A 23,232-nucleotide genomic window follows, 5' to 3' on the forward strand; every position below is an offset into this window, starting at 1 on the left:
TAAAAGTTGTCCCAAAAGGGCAAACAATTTCCCCCAAGCTTTCTTTAGATATCTGCTACCATTATGATGGATGGTTATTTTCAGGCTTTATCTTTGGGGCTGTAAATGGTGCCAAGGTCTGTTTCTCTTTCTCTGAGTTGTATCTCTAGCCTTGGAGGCTCTCTGCACACCAATGGAGACGGTACACAGCTTCCTAACTCCCCTGAAGCTGACAGGCCTCTAGAGAGAACACTAGGGGGTCACCCTGTCACTTTCCTGGGATACTTTCTCAGGTGGAGCTGGTTTTCCAATTGTACAGACCAGTGACCAGCATTTTAACTACAGGAGCCCAGGGAATGTATCTCTGTTAAATATCTACCCATCCCATTCAGGCTGTTTATTGTGCTGCATCCAGAGCAAGTAAACCCAAGACTGTGTCTGTGCCAAAGACATGAATAAAAGCTGGGGAAAATTGCAGCCATCCAGATGTTCTTTGGCAATGACAAACACCCAGACATTTGGAAGCATCTGGATGACTGACTGACTTTTTCAGTTTTCATCTGGAAGATGGAGATTATGCAGACCCAGCGTGATTACAGGCTGGATGATAATAAACAAATCGTTGACAATGTCCACAGGATTCCAAACATCTGGGTGCAAAACTGAAAAATCCAGCTAACAATCCAAATGTTTGGCATCCCTTGAACAAAACGTTGGACAGCAGGAGATGGGCGAAAGATCTGGAAAAGAGGCAAGCGGTCCCCAGAGTAGGCTCTGCCTACATAAAAATAGTTGTGTTCCATTTAAAGGGGAAACTGAGTTAGAAGAGGTAGGATTTTCTTTTTTATTAGAACCCTAGATAGGGTTTTTATTAGCACTCTAGATAGATCTCTTTCCCGTTTACTGGGGTTTCCAACCCTACTGAAGTGAGGGACCTTCGGGAATGGTACAGTCAGGGTCTGATCTGCTTACAAAATATAGGAGCCCTCAGGCATCACAGAGGAACGCCAAAGTCTGCTCTCTGAGTGGTTGCTCCCTTCACCAAAAAAAGAGGCAGGAAGTACAAAAACAAAAACAAAAACAAAAAAACAACCCAAGACATCTCGAGCTTAAGGGCTTGCCAACAAAGAAAGGAAGATAGTGCTCACCTCCCGTAGACTGGAAGGTGAACCAGCCACCTTCATCTGAGATAATGTGCATCTGCTGAGTGAGGCAAGGGAAGGCACCCCCTTTAATGTGAGTTTTGCTATAGTCTGTAACTGACGAAGGAAAGAGGTCTTGCACGCATTGAGGTATACAGGAAGCACCGATGTTTGGGCCGAAAGAGCTGCTATCCTTCGAGGGGAGTTATCCCTTCATTTTGTGCACTTAGGAATCTGACGGCAGCTGGGCACCGACAGCAAGGCCTAGCGCACTGGCGGTGACAAAAGCCCCAGACAGGGTCTACACGGCCTTAAGGACTGTTTGCAGAGGTGGAAGGTTGGCAGCCGTTGGTGAAGAAGTCAGAGAGCCCAGGCGTCTGCAAGGTCTTAAACCAAACGAAGTGTGGGGCTGGGACTCAAACATTCCTCTGACTGTAACCTGAGCTCGTGATTTTCCTTTCTGCCCCTCTATTGTAGGAAGATAAAGGTTTTGAGCCAAAGAAAATTTGAGGCATCTCAATGTTGCTTTTCTCCATTTAAGAAAAAGGTGATCAAGTCTGCATCTCTGGGTTGCCTTACTCATGATGCCTGCTTTCCGGCCATTTCCTGGGCATTCCCTGGGAATGATGCTCCCTTAGGGCAGGAGGAAGAGAGCACAGCTTGCGGACCAAGCGAGAGGAAAGAGGTTAGAGTCAGAAATAACGTGCACACAAAACCGTGGAAAACCACAGGTAAGTAATTTCACGGACAACCTAAAGCTGGGCTTCACTTACCCAGTAGCCCTTGAGTGCCTTGCAAGTTTGAAAACCATTATTCAAGAAAAAGATGCTCTTCTCAGAAGACGTCTGTCTCTTGATAGCCCCCAAAAGAGGAGGAAGGAAAAAAAACCCTCCCGGACGCCCCCTTCGATTGTGTAAACGGCGAAGTCCTATATACATTCAGCAGGGTCTTTGCTCCATTGTGCTAACCATATTTAAAACCAGATGCTGGGTCTCTTTGCCTCTTTGCTGGAAGAATGACTGTCAGCATGTATTGTTTCGGAGAGAAGCTTAACGCAAGGCAGTCTCCAAGTTCTGCAATTAAAAGAAGCTTAAAAAAAAAAAAAGCCGCACAAAAGTTTCTGAGTGTCATACTTTTATGACAAAGGCATCCCTTAGGTTACTTAGAGAATTAACTCAGAAGTAATTGAAAAACACACCAAAAATGTGTGTATTGTAAGTAGAGCCACTACTGTGTGACCTTGGGCAGATGGCTTCAGTGTCCCGAGCCTCATGTTGTCATCTGTGAAGCAAATGGGTTGGGATTCCATAATCCACAAGGTTCCACTGGCTCTTGAGTCTACGGAAATGTTTTCTAAATTTTTTTTTAACGTTTATTTATTTTTGAGACAGAGGGAGACAGAGCGCGAGTGGGGGAGGGGCAGAGAGAGAGGGAGACATAGAATCTGAAACAGGCTCCAGGCTCAGCTCAGAGCCCGATGGGGGGCTCGAACCCACGGACCATGAGATGATGACCTGAGCTGAAGTCGGACGCTCAACTGACTGAGACACCCAGGCGCCCCTTTTTTTTTAATTTTTTTTTTTTAACGTGGAAATGTTTTCTGCTGGGGTGGAAGGGGGCACGTGGGAGCGGTCTCTCCTTCCAGCTCAATTTTTCTGCAAATCTGAAACTGCCCAAGGAACTGAAGCCTTTTTTTAAAAATACATACATCTGATCCAATCGGACACACCCAAACTGAGGAACATTCTGCAGAATACCTGTCCGGTACTCTTCAAAAATGCTGAGGCCGTTACAAACAAGGACTGAATGAGAATCTGTCACAGCTTAGAGAGACTAAGGAGACATGACCACTCAGTGCAACACTGTATCCTGGATCACGTCCTGGGACAGAGAAAGGACAGGCTGGGGACATTTTTGATGTCTGAGTAAAGCCAATTGTTAAAAAAAAAAAAAAAAAGAACAGTAAAACTAACTAAAAAAATACTATATCAGCCCCCAGTAAAAAAGTAAGACATGTCACTTTGAAAATATAGGAAGATATATGGAAAAGCATGTAAATTGCCTTTTATAATTATTCATATGTAACTACTCTTAATATTTTGGTGATTCCTCTTACAAAAAATGTCTACTTTGTATATTTAGGATCATAGTAAGTATGGCATGTTGACTTTTCTTCTGAAACTCACATATATCACCATTATTTTGTCCTTTATCCAAACTTAACAATAATATAATTTTAACCTCTTTGAAATATTTATACTTAGAACTTTAATACCATTTTGTCTTTATAAATGTCTGTTCTTGGTTTATTGAACGAATCTTTTTTTTTTTTTTTTTTCTGTTGAGCGGAAATCCTAACCATCACGGTGTTCTTTTCCCTAAGTGCTCTATTCACATGCCGTGTTTGGTTCTGTAAGGAAAATGCAGTGCACAGAAACGCATTGTTCATGTTCCTGCTCTCAGGAAATCTAAGCAGCTAAAACCTTTGCCGAGAGAACTGATAAATTAATGCGATTTCTTCATTTAAAAGTGTTCACACACGATCCCTTTAAATGACTCATTCTCTGCAGAATCCAGATGTCATGTCCCATTTACTAAAATTTAATTGACACAACTATGTTGTTTGACAAATTCTCCTTATAAGGGCAAAGCACGAAGATGCCCTAAAAATGGAGTGGGCTGGCAGTGGGTACAAATGACAGGGGACCTAGTACAGGCATCTCACACTAGATGACGTTCCAGGGACCCTTCCAGCTCACACTCCTCTTCTTTGAGAACATCATATCAACATCATGCGTGAGTCTAGTTGCCCATGTGTGTTAGGACATGCCCTTCTTTCCCTAAGCGCGGCTTTGAACGATTTGATCTTGAGTGAGACCCTGATTCAAAATGAGCCAATCAGATCCTCTCCCCTGAGAGCTTGGAGTTGGGATTGAGGGACTCATTTGACCCTGATGTATCCATTTGCACGGAGGACGTATAAATTTGGGAGCCCTTTGGAGATCATGTCTGACAAAGGTCATAGAGCAAAGCACAGAAAGCCATCTGGAGAGAGGGAGAGGGAGAAAGACAGGGAGACAGAGAAAGAGAGAGAGAAGGCAGGGGTGGGGGGGGAGGAGAGAGTGAGGAGGAGAGAGAGAAAGCAGGGAAGCACAAAGCCGGAGTACCTGGGAATGTTCCAATTCCTGCTTCCAGACCTCCTGAGACCCCGCCATGCTTTCTGCTAAGTCACTCTGGATTTCCTATTTTGGCTAAGTTTACGTTCACTGTAACTATAAGAACTGTACCCAAAATAGATCTTACAATGCCTGTGACTGGACTTTTACATCAACCCATTTATAACACTTGAAAAAATATTTTAAAATATTTTCAAAAACAACATGTTTATTAACGCCGCACATACTTATAAATCACCTGTTATGTGTTGACTAAAAGATAAACAGATGATTAGTTGAACTAATCCTGGGTTCTGGGAGGTTCTGAAGTTAATGCCATGCTATTCCCACCATCCAGGATCTTCCATCTGTAACTATGTGCTATGAGCTGCGTTAAGGTTGTTACCATGACTCAATGGGTTTGGTATTAATAAGAGTTGAGTTTCAACAAATCTGCATTTGACAAAACGAAGGCGAGTCGCTTTTTTAAGCCATAATTCCTTTTCTTTTCCCGCAAGGTGTTTAGCTTCATCTCACTCAGCTAGAGGAAATCGTCTCAGGGCGTTTGAGTCCAGCTCAGGCTCCTACTCCTACCACAACACAAGGGGACCCAGGGGACAGGGCTGCTGGAGACTCTGAACTCCGGGCCAGGTAACCCCCCTAATATCATCCCTTGGAAGCGCCCACCTGTTGAGCATGCAATTTGTTAGAATAGAAAGTACTTTAGGGATACAAACAAAATTCTACTAGACAATTGTATAGGTAGACAGCTTAATTAAGAAACCTAACTAAACTAATTTTAGCTAATAAGTTTTCGCTGTAGTGGTTCTATTCTATTTCTTGCCCAAACATTCCGTCTTCCTCTTGTATTAAGGAAAAAAAGGGAATTGCTTGGTTTTAGGTCAAAATTGCTATTTCTCCTACGACTTAAATGTAATCGAGGTGGTTCTTGGCACACAGGTTCCCCAAAGTGGCTATCTATCAGAACAGCCTGGAATGCTTGTCCAGAAATACAAACTCCAGGGATCCACTTGTGTCTCTGATCTGGTGGGTCTGGAGAAAGGCCTGAAATCTTGATTTTCAACAACTTTCCAGTTGATTCTGCTGTGATTCCATGTTGATAGTTGACTTACTGTTTGGAAGACCGAAGTGTGGCATTGAGAAGTTCAGTCAAGGTCAGCATGAAGGAGAGCCTTGGTTTCCAGACCAGTTGTATGAGTTGTATACTGCCCAAGGGTACCCAGTGGGGAGGGAGTAGGGGTTGGAACCTGGACTATCCAGAACTGTATCAGCCCAGAGGAGGGGTGCAGGTTTGGAATTTGCTCTAGGGTAGTGATGGGCCAGGGGCACGCCTGTGAGTAGAGATGGCATGTGGTCACAGTCCCCATGCCACATGATCGCCAGGCCAGCTCAACAGTTGCCCTCATCCCATTAACGGTGTTCTTCTCAAGTCTCCCCCACCACAGAAACATTATTTATACCTATTTTCTAATCTTAATTCTTCTACTTAAAAGATTTCACTGAAGGTCACAATTTCCCAAAATATGTCCTAGGAAACTTTATCCTATATGGTAAATATCACACACACACACACACACACACACACACACACACACACAATTACCAATATGTATGAGCATATTAAAGTCTCTGAGAAGTCCTATAGTAAAGAAACCTGGCTGACTCAGAAAACATGGCTTAACTCGGTCTCCCAAATTGAAAGAGAACCAGTTTCTTTCCTTCTTCCTATTTGATCGCTTTCTACTTAAGACATGTCCCTGGACAACCCTTTTCTTCCTTCCACTGAGTGTCTGTGGCTTATAACTTAAACTCTGACCCAGGGATCACACATTAGTGGCCAGTACACAATACACACATAAAAATGCCTAGCGTACATAATACATAAGAACTTACGGAATGAATGAACAGATGAATAAGTGGTTATGTATTTTTTATAAAGGACAATTTTTAAGCATTGAAATCAACAACTTTTTTTGGTGTTTAATATTCCTCTCTGTGTGTATGTTGCATGTACAGACACAGCCTGTGCGTCCAGGTGACCGACTGACCAAGTGGAGAGGCCACCTCTTCCTAGAGGCTCTCCACTGCTACAGCCCCCGTGGTGCTCATTAGCAGAAGGGGCTGAAACCTACCGGTTCCCTCTCATCTCAGCTTGTGCCTTGTCAGGACTTATCAAGATCTTCCTTGCTCAATTCACGGGCAATCATTATTTTAGAACCTGAGATAGGAAGGCAGTAGATTTTATGTGATTAGCTGCCGAGATAAACGTTAATTAGTTTTCAATTTCCATAAAGTACCCCACTGACAGAAAGATTTGTTAAGTCAGTTAATGGCTATACATGAGGGTTCCAAAATTGGGGTGGGGGGGTGTAGAGAGCCCTGGAGACAAGGGCTGGAGAGGAGTGAGCATGAGCAGGACGCATAATATATTATGCAAATAAATGCAAATGGTACCGAATGAATCACGGCACAACCTAACAGTTGATAATCATTAGGGAAAGATGAATTGGGGACTGAGAAAAGGTAAGAGACAAAAAGTGGGTGACAGGCCAGGCGTTTTTATTGTTTGACTGCTGCAAAACACACACACACACACACACACACACACACACGTAATTGAGTCCAAAATCCAAGAATTGGGACACGTGGGCATATTTCTCCCAGATAGCACAGAAACTAGGATCACGGGTGTGGACACGTAGAGCTAGGCGCTAATCATGGCTTGGGCAAGCCTCCGAGCTCTCTGAGCCTCGGTCTCATCTTCTGCAAAAGAAGGCTATTATTGGTGTCCCCCTTGTGAAGTATCAAAGACCCAAGAAAATAACGTACACACTGCCCCCAGCATCGCACATGGCAAGTATTCGAGGCATGCTAGTAACCAATATGGCTGCCGTGATGCGAACCACTTTACCAAAGTACAAAGCATCTCAATGCCCTTGGTGCTTAAGTTCCGAAGGTGGCTAGTTGCCAGAGCCCCGGGGGCTGCTGTTGGCGCTTCTAGGTGCCAAAGACAGCTGAGAGTCTTGCCAGCACAAAACTAAACTCTGTAACGCGCAGCCTCCAAGCCCAGCATCCCACCAGTCACCACTTCCTCCGCCCAGTCAGTTCAGGGAGCCCAGGAAGGGAGACCCTGTCAGGTCCACTTATTCTCTCTGCCTCTGGGTCTAGGGGCCAAGACATGTCCCTGTAATCCTTTTTTTCCCATCCAATATAATGCAATAAATGAAAGTTTGCAATAAAGATGCCACGGTTGACCCCCCCTTTTATTTTTTTTTGTTTCCAGTTCTGTGCTCCCTCCAGCCCCATCTTCCCTCCTACGACAGGCAGATCAGATTCATCCTTTACCCGTGGTGTCAAAAGCCAGGCTCAAAAGTTTGAGTCATGGCACCCACCTGTGGCAGGAGACCTCTTGCCCCAGCAATACAACTGCTTGCAAAAAGCATTAGCTGTCTTGGTTTAGCTTTGCCGAAGTGTGTTCCTGAGGGAGCTGAGGAGTTTGAAGGAGCCAGGACTGAGCAGGATATGGCTGCTCTGATACCAAGTTATCCAGGAGAAATACTACATCCTAAGGATTCAATCAAACGTGCTGCTTAGTCCTATCTTAGTTGAGTCTGTGTTGCCTTATGAAACACAGAGCAACTTTTATCAAGTATACCTCATATTACTCCAGATCATCTGTCCTAGGACCACATCAGAAAGTGGGGCCATTATTAACCTATAGTGGTTTCTTTTTTAAAAAACAATATTTTAATGTTTATTTATTTTTAAGAGAGAGGGAGAGACAGAGGTCAAGTAGGGTAGGGGCAGAGAGAGAGGGAGACACAGAATCTGAGGCAGGCTCCAGGCTCTGAGCTGTCAACACAGAGCCTGATTCGGGGCTTGAACCCACGAGCTGTGAGATGGTGACCTGAGCTGAAGTTGGACGCTTAACCCACTGAGCCACCGAAGCACCCCAACTTATTGTGGTTTATTAAGAATATGCGTTTTCAAAATCTTCATGAAGCATACACATATCAGGGGCCCGAGTAAGAAAGTGTAGGGCCACAGGGAGAAAAGGTAACTTAGAGGCTCTGCTTCTCTCCTTCCAAAAAAACAACAGAAATAAAGAAGGGAGGGAAGGAGGAAAGGAGGGAAAAGAGGGAAGGAAGGAAGGAAGGAAGGAAGGAAGGAAGGAAGGAAGGAAGGAAAGAGGGAAAGAAAGAAGGGAGGGAGGGAGGAAAGAAAGAAGGAAGGAAGGGAGGAAGGATGGAAGGAAGGAAGGGAGGAAGGAAGGGGTGGAGAAAGGGAGAAAGAGGGAAAACATTCCACTACATCGCCAGAAAAATTAGAGGATGTGACTGGAAATACAATATACAAGGGGAAAATTCTTCATGATGATTTTTTCTTATGTTCTTCAATTTGAATGTTTGATTTCTTTTAATGGTGAAATTTATAAATAAGCAGGAAATAAATATAAAGCTTGGGGTAAGAACACAGCTCTCCTCTACAGGAACAAAATGGTATCTGGAAATATTTTCTTCTTTATTTCTTTATTTTTAACACAAAGAATAAAAAGCACATGATGCAGTTAGAGGTGGACTGACAGTGACATTTCATTAATGGTTTGAATAAAGCAATTTCTTTCTAGCTCACAGAACCCAAACAGTCAACCACAACAGCAAGGCAGTTTCCCATATAATTCTGTGTCAGAAACATCCATTAAAGATAAATAACGATACATAATTATATATATTTAATTTGGTAGACATTTCTTGAAGAAAAGGGACTTTACACTATTTTCAAACTCAACCTCTTTTTCCCATTTTTTTTTTTCTGTTCTGTTTTTGAAGAGAGAAGGCAATGTGACTGCATAATGATCTATCAAGTCAATACTCCTGGGGATATATATCACACAATACAATGCAACCTCATTAGACTATTCTGGCATTAAACGGTGTGCTATACACAGCATTTACATTCAAAAGTCCATCTCAAATCCCGGAGGCCTGGTCCACGCTGCAAAATTATCTGGAAAATTCACACTGAATTCTTTCACTATCCCAAATTATCTAGGTATTAGGTGTGGTGGTATAATTGTGAAAATAAACACGTAGCACTTGTAAGAGAATAAGCAAAGGCTATTTATTCAGAGCTTGATATAGCAAGGGAGTCACCCACCATCCCAGGAGCTTGGCAGAGCCTCAAATATAGGCAGAAAGGTAGGAATGCATTTTTACTGGGGAAAAAAAAGAGAAGGCTTCGGGTTCGCCCTGACTGGAGGCTGTTGGGATGAAAAAGCTCTGGGTGAGCTACCTAGAAAAGGGGTATCCTCTGGAATGGGTTTGGGTGCAGATTTGGCTTTCTCCGGTTGGTCCTAAGTTGGAAAGAGAGGCAAAACTTGGGAAAGCTGTCCATGAATCAAGCCCTGGTTGTTTGGGACCAACTGCTTATAGGAGTTATTATTTGACTTCCTTGACTGGATATATACATACTGGGTTGGCTTTCTGGATTGGTTAGGGCAGATAGTAGGTTGCCTTCCTGGACCTATTGCTGTAGACTGAGGGTCCTAGTTACATATATAGTTTGGTCATTTTCCATGGGTATATTCAGTATCTCATAATTAAGCAATTTCCTATATGCCTACTGTTGGTTTTCTTCTCTCATAAATAACCTAAGGATTTCAAAAAAAATCAAGTTCTTTGCACCTAATATGTCCTTTTATTTATGGCATCTCCGTAGCCCCCAGTGGTTAGTTAATGGCTCACACCCTCCATGGTTTTACATAGGTGATATCCTATTAGCCAAAACAGTTCCCTCTCAAGTGAGGCAGGATTCATTCGCTTATTCAACAAATATATATTGAATTACTACTTACAACTCTATGCCAGGTTCTAGGTGTAGAGATACATTAGTGAATATGCTTATATTCTAAAGGGAGAGGGAGAGGATAAATAGGCAGGAAAATAAAGGCATAATTAACAAAAATGTAGGAGGGTAAAAGTGCTCTGCGGATGTCTCTGAGGAGAAGGCATTTCAGTTGAAATCCGAATGACAAGAAGCCAGCTCTTCAAACATCAGAAGGAAGAATAATCCAGGCAGAGGGACCAGCTGGGGTAAAAGTTCAAAGATGGAGGAAGTTGGCATGTTCAAGGAATTAAAAGACCCATGTGGCTAAAACGTAACGGTCTAGGGAGAGTAATAATAGTGGAAAACAGAGAAATAGGCAAGTACCAGAGCATCTGTGGCTCTTAAACGAGATAAAAAGAGTATTATTCATTTTAATTCTAGAATGACAGAAAGGCATTGGAGAGTTTCTAAACAGCAGAGGAATACCCTTCCACTTGTATTTTTTTAGGGATCACTCAGAGTTCTGGGTGGAGAGTAAGTTGTCAGGAGTGAAAGTAAGATTGCCAGTTGGGAGACTGACAAGAGATGGAGTGGCGGAGACCAGGGCTATAGCAATAAGGGAGTAAGTGGATGGGAGCATAAGATAGCTGAAGTCACAGGATTTGCTAAGAGGTGGGGTATGCAGATGAGGAAGGAAAGGAACCTTCAATTTGAGGTTGAGGAACTGGGTGGGTACTAGTAACATTGAATGAGGTAGGGAAAGCCGGAGTAGACTTCAGAGAAGGGAATGAAGAATTCTGTTGGTGTCTATCTGTGTGTCTTGCCCTAGTGTGTACCTCTAGGGAAAATCAGTTGAAAGCTGTGGCAACGTAGTTGAGGACAGTGTAAGGAATCCGAAGGCCACCACGGCAGCTTTGAAGAGTCCTCCCTCTCCAATGGTGGTAAGGCAAATATGGCTGCATATCAAGCCCTAACTCCGAATTGTAAAGTTTGAAATGTTCCAGTGCCAGTTAACTGCCTCCATACCATGGCAAGAGCCTGGTGGGAAGGAGTGGAGCCATGAGATGTGGGAGGTGGTGATCTGGAAAGACACAGATGGGGCTGAAAACTTTGGACCACTAAAATCCCTCAACCTCTCGTGTCAAAGGAAGCAGCTCTTGCCCCCACCCTCTCCCCTCTTTTCCTCCTTCAATTCACCCTTCTCTGGATAAAAGGCTTTCAGTGACTGCTCCTGGGGCACTCGCTCACAAGCTGATGTCAGTTCTCCTCAGGCCACCACCAGCACCAGCTGTCATTGCCTCTAGTCCAATAATAAAGGTTCGTTCAGCCAGAGAAGTAGAAGCCCTGCTCCGTGAGGAGGAGCCTCTGCATAAAAATACTTCGAAGACCTCCCCAACCAGGAGTAAGGGAAGCTCAAGGGTGGATCGTAAGGGCATTAGACTAGGAGGAATAAATACCGGATTCAAACAAGCTGATTTCACAGACCTAGGTACAGTAACCCCAAATGTAGGGTTTAATGTTTTGGACAGTCAAAACCTGTAATTAACCATGGCCTTGAATTAAAAAGATCAAAATGCCAGAAACCACTAAATTCTGCAGAGCAACGCATCTGAAGGGTCAGTAAGTGGGAATATTGGAACGGGTCCATTATACGCATTCTGCTTAAATATTCCCTAAATGTACTTCTCCCTGTCCTCTCTCCCCCAAGGAGGAGGGCCCAAAGGACACTCCCTTCACCAAGGAATTAAGAAATGCGTTGGTGAAAGGGACACCAGCACTGCCGCAGGCTCTTGTGGTGGCTGTCCTCTACAGGATAGGGAAAGCACTAGGGGACAGTGCAATAGATTTCAGTTCCCTGATCTAAATGGCACCAATGGGATCCTGCACTGGTACAGGCCAGGTGGCATCACTTAATTATCAGAGACGAGGAGGGCAATTACTATCACAGGCCACAAAGACAAAATAATAATCAAAGTGTTTTAATGTGCAATGAAGAGTAATTCATCACAGGCTCCCTAGATCCAATATAGATAAGCTGTCTACTAGGGTTGCTTGACTTATACAAGAGAAAATATTTTGGGTCTGATGTGCAGAAAGCTAACTTAAGTTGCCATAATGAAGATTCTCAATGCTTCAACCTGTTCCTAGAAGTAAGTCTGTCCCTACCCTCAGAGCCAGATTCCTTTGAGTGTTGACTCTGTAATGCAGCCGTGTGTATACCATGTAACTTGTAAACCATAAAACTCACACCAAGCCCACATCACAGAGATTTGAAGCCATTTACCAGGGTAATTGTACATTGGAGTAGACGAAAAAATAAATTTCCTGGGATTATTAGATACTGGCTCTGAAATAATGCTGATCCCCAGGGGCTCAAAATGCCATCATGGTGCACTGGCCTAATATCTTTATTATGTTATATTATATTATATTATATTATATTATATTATATTATAGTAAAGATCATATAATAGATGGAATCTTGGTCTGGCTCATCTCACAATGGACCCATGCAGATTCATCTGGGGTGGTTCCACTGGTCACAGACTGTGTAATAGACGTCAAAATACTAGGTAAAAAGCGGATTATGTAATTATTCCCTTCCCTTACAGTAAGGTCATTCTGTTAGGAAGGACCAAGAAGAAACCCTTGCAACTGACTTCTTTCCACCTCCACCAAAATAGTAAAGCAAAATCAATACCACAAACTTAGGGAAACTGCAGAAAATAAGATCTCTGTCAAAAACTTGGGAGATGCAGAGGTGAAAATTTCTTCCAAATCCTCAATAAACTTTCCTATGTCTGGTGCAAAACCTAGATTGGCAATAGAGGAGCATGTGATGGTGGCTCAGGTGGTTAGGTGTCCAACTCTTCATTTTGGCTCAGGTCATGATCTCACAGTTCGTGGGGATAGAGCCCCACGTCGGGCTCTGTGCTGACAGTGTGGGGCCTGCTTGGGATTCTCTCTCTTCCTCTGTCTCTCTCAAAATAAATAAGTAAACAATAAAAAAAAATAAAGAATGGCAACAGATGAATTAACATTTAATCATATTGTTATAATCATAGTTGTAATTCTAAGGGAACAATATTTACTAGAGAAAATGAATCACCATCCCTGATGTCAGATGCACAGCTATTGACGTGATAAATGCTTTATTTTCATTTCAGTTGGTAACAATAAACAGCAGCGGTTTGCATTTATGGGGGATTGTTAATAATACACTTTTACAGTATTTCCTCAGAGTTCTAGCAACGGTTTTGCTCTGTCATAATTGTTCTGATATCCTACAGAAGCTCGCAACATGATTGTTCAGCATCAGCGTCACTTAACAACATTATGCTATTCAGAACCGATAGTCGTGGAATAATAAACTTCCTACATGCTTTAGTAGAAACATATACAGGTCAAAGGGTAAGAGTTAAACCCTGTAAAAAGTTCAAAGTCTTGCCACATTAGCAAGTTTCCCAGGGTTCAGGAGTTTTCCAGAGCATGTTGGCATACTCCTTCTAAATATAGTGACAGACTAGTTGTTATACCCCTATCACAAAGGACAATGCCTCAGTGGCCTTTTGGTTTGGAGATGCAACGTATACGTATCTTGGCATGATACTCTGACCCATGTACCAAGCCATCCTTAAGTCTGTCAGTTTTGAGCAAATCTCAGAAGAACAAAGGGCTCTGTGACAGATGAAAGCTATGATGCAAGCTGCCTTTACGACCCAGAAGACCCATTTATGTAGGAACGATCTACGTTAGACACAGATGCAGTATGGAGCCTCTGGAAGGCCCAATAGGAAAACCACAGCATAGAACCTGATTAAAGCCAAGCTCAGATCTATCGACAACCATTCTGCATTTGAAAGTAGCTTATGAATTGCCAGTGGTGTAGACTGAGTGCATGACAATGGGTCGCCAAGTGACTATGGGACCTGAATATCCCATAATGAACTGGGTGTTATCTACAGAACCCCCAATTCACACACACACACGCGCGCGCACACACACACACACACACACACACACACCAAGAATCAGTTTATTATAGAAGAAATTGTATGTAAAAGATTGAGCCCCAAGTGGTCAAGAAGGCACAGGCGAATTGTACAAAGAGAGAGCCCAGACTACTATGGTACCTGTCCACACTGTTCCACTGCCTCTTCCTCAGCCTATTCCTATGGCCTCGTGTGGTCTTCCCTATGACCAAGTAACAGAAGAAGAGAAAACACTGGTGTGGTTCGTTCATAGATTATCACAGTAAACAGCAAAAATTCTGCAGACACTGCACTATATTCATATTCAAGAGCAGCCTTGAAAGGTAGTAATAAGGGAAATCCCACCACATGGCAGATGTGTGCAGTATATTCTATCACACAATTTGCATGGAAAGAAAGATAGCCTGATTACATATCTACCCTGATTCATGGACGGTGGCTAATGGGTTGGCTAGCTGATTAGGAATTTGGAAAGGACAAAATAGGAAAACTGAGGACAAGGAGTATACACATGGAGCTCTGAGAATAGAGAATCAAGAGATTATCCTGGTAAATGCCCACTAGAAGGCATCCACAGCCAAGGAGATGCCCAATAAATAAATGGGCATGATGGCTCATTAAAGATGACAATCAGCCTTTGTCCCCAGCCACCCCAGTGCTTACTCAATGGACCCATGTACAAGGTTGCCCTGGAAGCATGGAGGAAGACTCCAGGTGGGCTTAACACCAGGGTCTTTCTCTGCATAGCAAGTCCAGCTACCATGATGGCTGAGTGGCCAATCTGCCAACCGCAGAGGCCCAGGCTGAGCCCTCCATTGGCATTATTCCCTGAAGGGATTGGTCAGCTTACAGGTTCGTTGTACTGGACTCTGTTTATTGTAAAGTAGGTAGCATCTCGTCTTCACTGGAATAAACACATATTTGCTTTTCTAACCTGAAGTGTTTCGGTCAGCATCATTATTTGTAAACTTAAAAATGACTCATCCATCAAGATGGGATCTCACACAAGAGTGCCTAATAGCAGTAGACATATTTTATAAAATAATGACCTTGTTTGCAACCACAAGAATTCAGTGTTTTGTTTTGTTTTGATCAAACTCCCCAACTTGTAGAGGCAGCTGACTTGATAAAGCAGTGAACTGGCCGACTACGGTCACTGCACTTACAGTCTCTGCTGAGAGATGACACCCTACGTAATTGGGCTACTATTGTTCAGATGCTATATATGCTCTAAACCAACATCACCTTCCCATAGTCAGCATACATGGGTTCAGGAGTCAAGAACTGAAACTGGGAGAGGTCTCTCTCACTATTATATCTAATAACCTACTGGAAGAATTTCTCCTTCCTCTTCCTATGGACCTCAGTTATGTTTTTGGAGGTTCTAAAGCCCAGTGGAGAAGTTTCCAACCGCAAATCAAATTATCCTTCAGATGAACTGGCAGCTACATGTGCCTTCTGCCCATTTTGTGTTCCTTTACCTCTAAACCAACAAGCAGAGAAGAGGAGATCATTGCATTGGGTGGGGGAGTGTTTAATTCCAGTTATCAGAAGAAACTTGGTGGCTGCTCTACAAAAGCAGTAAGAAACACCATATTGAGAACAGAATGAATTTACCAGATTACTTTTAGTGCTCCTTTCCCCATAACCCTAGCTAATGGATATCTGTGGGAACCAAATAAAATGTGGCCATCAAGAACTCAGCTTCTGTGGAAATTAAGGCTTAATTATCCCTACAAGGTAAAGATCCCTGTCCATCTGAGATGTTGGGAGAGGGTAAGAGGAATAGGAAACCTGATGATGTCACAGAAATAGAGACTTAACAGTTCTGTTGTTGTTTTTTAGGATACTTACCTGTTTTCTTTCTCCTCATTTTTCCCTTACAAGCTCAAAGGAAGAAACCAATGGTTCACTAACCACGTGAATTAGTCATCTACGAGGTAGATTCTCCAAGCTCAGTCAAGCCTGCTCCTGCTGACTTCCTGACTGCAACTACATGAGGCAATCTGAGCCCAAACCACCCAGCTAAGCCACTCGAAAATCCTGACTCACAGACACTGTGAGATAATAAATGTTTATTGTTTTAAGCCACTAAGTTCCAGGCAATTTATTACGCAGCAAAAGATACCTGATATAGTTGGATACAACTAAGATGATATATTAATAACAACAGTGGTTAATATTTATTGGATGCTTATTATACATCACTTACTGTGCTAAATGTTTCATTTAATTTTCACACGTACCCTATGAGGCAAGTATTATTATTAACCTCATTTTATAGATCAGGAGCCTGAGGCACAAGGAAGTTAAACATCCTGCCCAAGGGCACAGACTACACTGTATTTCATGGATTATATTATGCACATTTTTTCATATTTAACATCTCTGAAATCAGGGTGCCTCTTAACAATCAATGATGTCTCACAATTGCTGGTAACCAGGCAGCAGTTTAATATAACTGCAATTGTGTGCACATGTGTGACCTTGGCCATGGCTGTTCACAGTGTTATGGCTTCCATCGAGTTACATGCACTGAACCTAACAGCTGTTTAAAATATTTTTGAAAGTGTATTCTATGGCTTGGAAATAAAATTAAAAGTTATTGTGGACACAAAAAGACAATAGAGCAGCAGACCATAAATTTTATATTTGAGATGCAAATATTTATTGCTGAAGGAATGACAATTCCATATTTTCTAGCAAGACAACTACCAAGTCTTTTATGAGACCTAAAAAGGGAAGATGCCCATAAAAAGCTGAAGCTGTTTCTCTTTATTCCTGAGATATGTGCAAAAGGATTGCTTCTCACGTGCCAAGCATGGCACTGTAAAGAATGGCCAGATTCTTCGAAAAAGAAGAAAGAAATTTCAAGGCAATAAGACACTGGTAGAACTGAGGCATGTGTCATGTAAAACCATTATTAAGGCATTGCTTCCTAGTTTAATTAGTGACGTTGTTTTCCTTCTAAGTGTTTAAAATAATAATGATGAATCTCATGATTGGTGGTGTCTTAGAGATGAAATAGTACGCTAAGTGGTGGGATTTGGGTTTGAAGCTGGGTGGTGTAATTTTACAGGTCATATTCTTGAACATATGTAAAGTGTCTCCTTTATGATCTGACCTATTGGGAGCTTAGAAAATGCCTGATCAACTCAGCATGGTAACTTAAGTAACATTTATTCAAAATTATTTTCCATCTCTGAAAGAGTTCAGGGGATTGGGTTATATACAACCATGGGAATATACTGAATATTACTAACCTGTGAGCTTAAAAATGGTTAAGATGATCAATGTTATGTTGTACATATTTTAACACAATTAAAGATATAAACAAACAAACAAATCTTTTTCATCTCAAGTATGCAGTTCATTTTTCTCTCTGGACCATGGTGGAAAGTATCGGCAGGCAGGGGAGGATGAAGTGAATTCTCTGTACCATAATATCCAAACAGCATTGAAGTTCTGTATCCTGATAATGGTGCTGGTTACATTCATGTACACATTTGTCCAAATTCATCAAACTGTACATTTATTTTTTTATTTTTTTTTTTTTTAAATTTTTTTTTTTTTTCAACGTTTATTTATTTTTGGGACAGAGAGAGACAGAGCATGAGCGGGGGAGGGGCAGAGAGAGAGGGAGACACAGAATCGGAAACAGGCTCCAGGCTCCGAGCCATCAGCCCAGAGCCTGACGTGGGGCTCGAACTCACGGACCACGAGATCGTGACCTGGCTGAAGTCGGACGCCTAACCGACTGCGCCACCCAGGCGCCCCCAAACTGTACATTTAAATAAGAACATTTACTGCATGTAAATTATGCCTCAATAATAACAAAATTGAATTGAAAATTTGAGCGGAGGACCAGGCACGGGAAAACACAAATATTTAGTAAACATTATGGATACTAAAGAAACTTGGAACTTGTTGAGTTTTAAGATTTTCAATTTTATTTCTAGAATTTATATTTGCTCTTCCATCTGAGTTCAGTGCCTGTGTGAGTAGAAAGTACGCCCTGTCTATGATGGGCACCTGATCTGCCGACATCATTTCCCAAAAGAAGGGTTTGACATGATGTGCCCGTGATGATCCCATGCTGGTTCCCAGGGAAAAATCACACCTTTATCCAAGGATTCACGCACATTTGTTTAATAGTCTCATTCATCAATTTAACTTGGAACAGAATATCTATTAAGTTATGTTGACAAAATGATTTCTTTATTCACCCTCCCTTTATGAAGTAGAAAGAAGCTACCAGCTTCAGCAGCAAGCAGTTGAAAGGAACTTCTCAGGTCCTCACTGGGCCCAGAAGAGAAGGAAATTATATGAGTCCTTCCCCTAAATCTTTTCTTTTGTTGCAGCTGGAAATCCTGTGCCTATCCTCTCAAATGAGTGCAAATGACCCTTGGACCAATGGATCTCATATCTTCTCAAGCCATTTCTCTTTGTTTAGGAAGATAACCTAATACTGGGGAAGGTGCAGAAGGCTACTCAGCCCCTGCCAGGAAGGTTGGGGAAGAGATTCTTCCTCTAGAGAACAAGTGTTAGGTGTGATGTAGGAAAGGAGAGAAAAATTGGCACAAGTAGACGAGGCTGTGTTATGAGTTTCTCTCTGTCATACGCCAAGCAATGCAACTGAAGAGTGGAGACCCATTCTAGCTTTAAGTTGCAAGAGTTTGGCTAGATAGTTTTGTTGTGAAGATAGCTGAAGAGAGGCTAGATAGACTTCCCACCGTGACAGTCCACACCCAAAACAAAGGGAAAGGGTTTCAGGGTCTCAGTCTGTCGCTGTGTGGTCCTCTACCTTGACCACAGAATTACCCAGAATTTACTTGACCGCCATGATCTGTCACGGACCAGAGAGAGGCAAATCCGGGATAGGCATGCACAAGTGAGCTCACAACATAGTTGCCAGTAATTTTAGAGGAACAAGTGATTTCAGGGTGGGGATGGGAATCCCAAAGCCAGAGTATAAATACGCAGTAACTCACTTGGACTTTGCCAAGAGGCCTGAATGAAATGGCTTGCCAGTTCAGTACCTCTGTTTCTCCTATATAAAATGAAATCAATATTTGATTATCTTTTCTCTCTCTCAAGTTCTCTGTCTCTCTCCCCGACCCCACCTTACCTCTCCTCCTCTTCTCCTTTTATTCATTTATTTAACTGCTGTGTCTTTAACACCATGATATGAGGGTCACTGCTCCAGGCCAACAAAATGATGGGCAAACCAGAGTCCTTGCCCTCACAGAGCTTACAGGTTAATGAGGAAAATATATTTATTCAGATAAATATGATCAAGACCAAAAGGAGACGACTCACTTAGTTACTTAGTTACTCTTAAAGGAGTAACATGTGAGGTAATATCTGGAGAAGTCCTCTGTTGGAAAATCCTGACCAGACACAATAACAATGAAAACATTGCAGTTGACAGATGAGAGAATGGCAGTGGATTGTAGGGTATCAGCCTCTTGACCAGGATGCATAGGAAGAATGAAAGGCAGAGAGAGACAGAGAGAAAGAGAAAAGGCCTCTCTACTAACTCTAATTTTACCCTCACCTCTCTCTGTTTCTCTGTGATAAGGGCCCGACTCCAGCTGGCTCCACATTTTATCCACAGTCCTTATAGCCAACAGCAACTTTTTCTCTCCCTGGCATTTTTATCTCCCCCCCTCCACCCCCCACCTCTGGAGCAGGGAGGTGACTGGGGAGTGGAAGGGCATGCATGCTAGGTTCTTGTGTCCAGGACATCAAGACGGCAGAGGAGGGCACTGGAGAGGGCTAGGTTTCCAAACCACACTGTCAGGGTGAACTTAACGTTGCTGTTAATGACTTTGACGTTATTAGGCTAGACAGAGGGATGTCGATGTGAATCATCTTCAGTGTTATTCCATATTCATAATGGACTAAATATAGTCAAAGGAATGGGACTAGCGGGCACAGGCCCCTGGATGGTCATAGATGATTCCCATGATGAAATTAAGTGCCAGCCTAGCTCCTTTGTTTCCCTGAGGGGGCATAGAAACCCATATCCCCACTCTACAACCCAAAGATGAAACCCAGACACGGTTGTTAGATTTTTATCCTTCTTTCTCAGTAGCCAAATTTAAATACCCAGGCATTTTGCTCTGATTTGTGGAGATTTAGAGTGCACAGATCCAGCCGGGGGCGGCCAATCCCAAGGCAGTCTGTGCCTCTTCCTAAGGCTGTCTGTGTCTCTGTCCAGTGCCAAAGCCTTGGGGCCATGATTTTCATTAAGTGAGAAGGTTAATGTTTTCACTTATGTAAAGGAGTATATGAAGGGACGTGGGAAGGGGTTGCTACTATGAAAATAAATAAGCTTTTTTCTTTGTAATGTAATGAAAGGTGGAGGTAGAGAAGAAAAAGTGCAGAAAAAGAGCCACTGATCTACTCAATAAAATTCAAAATTAAGAACTCAGCTGGTAATGCCTACAACGCTGGAAGTTCCAGATCATAGGTTTTGATGGAGTCAATTTAATGTTAACTGTATGCACATGTGCCATTGAGCATTTCGTTCTGAATAAAGGCAAAAGAAAGCACTTATTCATTTGGTTGTAATTTATAAAATTTCTGATTATAAAATAATGCATGTTCAATATAAAATATGTGAAAAAATGGCAAGAGAATTACATGTAATCCATCTTCCTGTGTGTGTATATGTCTATACATACAGACATATCCATACATGTTCATCTATATATACACATATGCACATACACTAGAGACTTATCTAGAAGTTTTCACTTAGCACCTTAAAATTCATTATCAAGATCTGCATCCCTGAGTTTGATAATCACTTTTACTGATTTTAGAAATAATTTTGGAGAGACAAAATGAGTGGTGTTCAAGATGTGTGTGTTGGGTTGTTCTATTGTCAGCTTGGCTATAGACAAGGCTATAGGCTATAGGCTATAGGCTATAGGCTAAACCAAGAAGCCTATTACCCAGAGTCCCCTTCTGCGTGATTCTGGACCACAGTTGCCAGGAGAAGAAGAATGGGCATGAAATTCGGGAGTAGAAAGTGAAGTAGCAGCCATTACTGTCTGAAGTTCTTTGCAGTTTGATATGATGACAAGCAGAAGAAGAGGCGCCTAGCAAATTCCAGCTTGTCATCAATCTCCTTCAGTCCATCCCAGCTCTTCTGCCTGATGGTTGGTTCAACAGCCCAACTCAGCCTACCTCCAGCCTCCTAGCAGCAGACCCCCCAGAGGTAGGTAGGGAAGCAATGGCTTCCCAAAGCACAATCTTGCGGGTAGCCACATTACAATGCAAATTGAATTTATAGGCTCACAGAATCTCTTCTGTTAAATTCAGGACATTACCTGGAAAGGATTAGGATAGCAACATTTGGAATGGTGATATATGAATAGATTCGGACGAAGCCAAGGACCTTGAACTCCCATATTCTGCCAAGGTTTGTTTGTTACTGGCTGCATATTTTTTTGCCCTATCTGAGATTAGTCTTCCTTTCCCTAAAGAACCTGTGAGGGCATCTCTTATCTTGCAGGACAGTGCAGATCTTCCTCAAGACCTCTCCCTACAACCATGAATTACTTTCAAAGCCATATCCAGAGTCAAGTCCCATCAGGTCCCCAAGGAGTCATTTCAAAGTGTGACCCGTAAGGATGTAACACAGAAAATGAACCCAAGATTTGTTGACTATAGAATAAAAAGTCTGGAGTAACACATATAAGAAAAGATCCTAAAAGTTTGGATCAGGATGAAAGGGATATAATATGACACCAGTACAAATTTGTTGACATGAGTACAGTAAGCAAAGATCCTGAATTCAGTGTTGTAATTTGAGGGACTTTGAGAGGCTCTGACAGTTGTATAAAAATTAAGATCCAAGTTTATTCTATCTAAAAGAGATGCACTTCAAATATAAAGAAAAAAAAGAATTTTTTTAAAGAAAGATGCACATTCAGATAGTAAGCATAAGCATATCAGGGGAAATAGATTTCAAAACAAAGAGTATTGCCAGAAATAAAGAGAAATATTTATTAATGATGAAGACCATCCCATCAGGAGACAAAAGAACTGTAATTGAATGTAAATAAAATAATAGGGCTTAAAAATACGTAAAGTAAAACCTAAGAATGAAATAAAGAAATTAATCTTAGAGATCTTAACACTCCACTATCAATAATGGGTAGAACAACTGGATGAAAATTTATAAGGCTATGAAGACACAAATGACACTTTCAACTACCTTCACCTTATAGATATTCATACAATATGATGCCCAACATGAAGAATGGAATACACATTTTTAAATGATATAGATCATATTCTGAGCCATAAATGTCTCTATTGAAATCTAGAGTATATTTTTGCCACAATGGGTTAAATTAGAAAATGGTAACAAAAGAATATCCCAAAATGCTTTAAAATTACACAGGATTTCTTAACTCAAGAGTCAAAAAAAATCACAAGTAGAAAATACTTTGAACTACATGAAAAATGAAATGATAGTATATAAAATTTGTTAGATATAGGAGAAATAGTACTTGGAGGGAAACTTACAGTTTTCAATGCTTATATTAGAAAAGAAGAAAGATTTAAAATCACTGATCAAAGTCTTCATCTCAAGATCCTACAGAAGAAGGAAAGCAAAGTAAAACCACAGAAAAGGAAAAAATAAAGTATGGGCAGAAATTATTAAATAGGAACAGACAAATAATAGAAGAAATTGACAAATAATCAAGTTTTTTTTTAATGTTTTAAATGTTTTTATTTATTTTTGAGAGAGTGAGACAGAGCACAAGTGGGGGGAGGGACAGAGAGAGAGGGGGACACAGAATCTGATGCAGGCTCCAGGCTCTGAGCTGTCAGCACAGGTTTGATTGGATGATTGATTAAGGAAAAAAAGACAGAAAACACAAATTACCAGCATGAGGAATGAAAGTGGAAATACGACTACAGATTCTGCAGATATTAAAAGGGTAAGATTAAATTGTTTCCTAATAAATTCAACACCTTGGAGGAAATAGACAATTTTCTAGTAAGACACAACTTGTTAAAACTGACACAAAAGAAATAGGAAATGGAAGTAGTCCTATTTATTTTAAAAATTGGATTGATAGGGGCGCCTGGGTG

Source organism: Puma concolor, chromosome E4, assembly GCF_028749965.1.
Source record: "Puma concolor isolate L17-30 chromosome E4, mPumCon1.1.hap2, whole genome shotgun sequence".
NCBI classification, from domain to species: domain Eukaryota; kingdom Metazoa; phylum Chordata; class Mammalia; order Carnivora; family Felidae; genus Puma; species Puma concolor.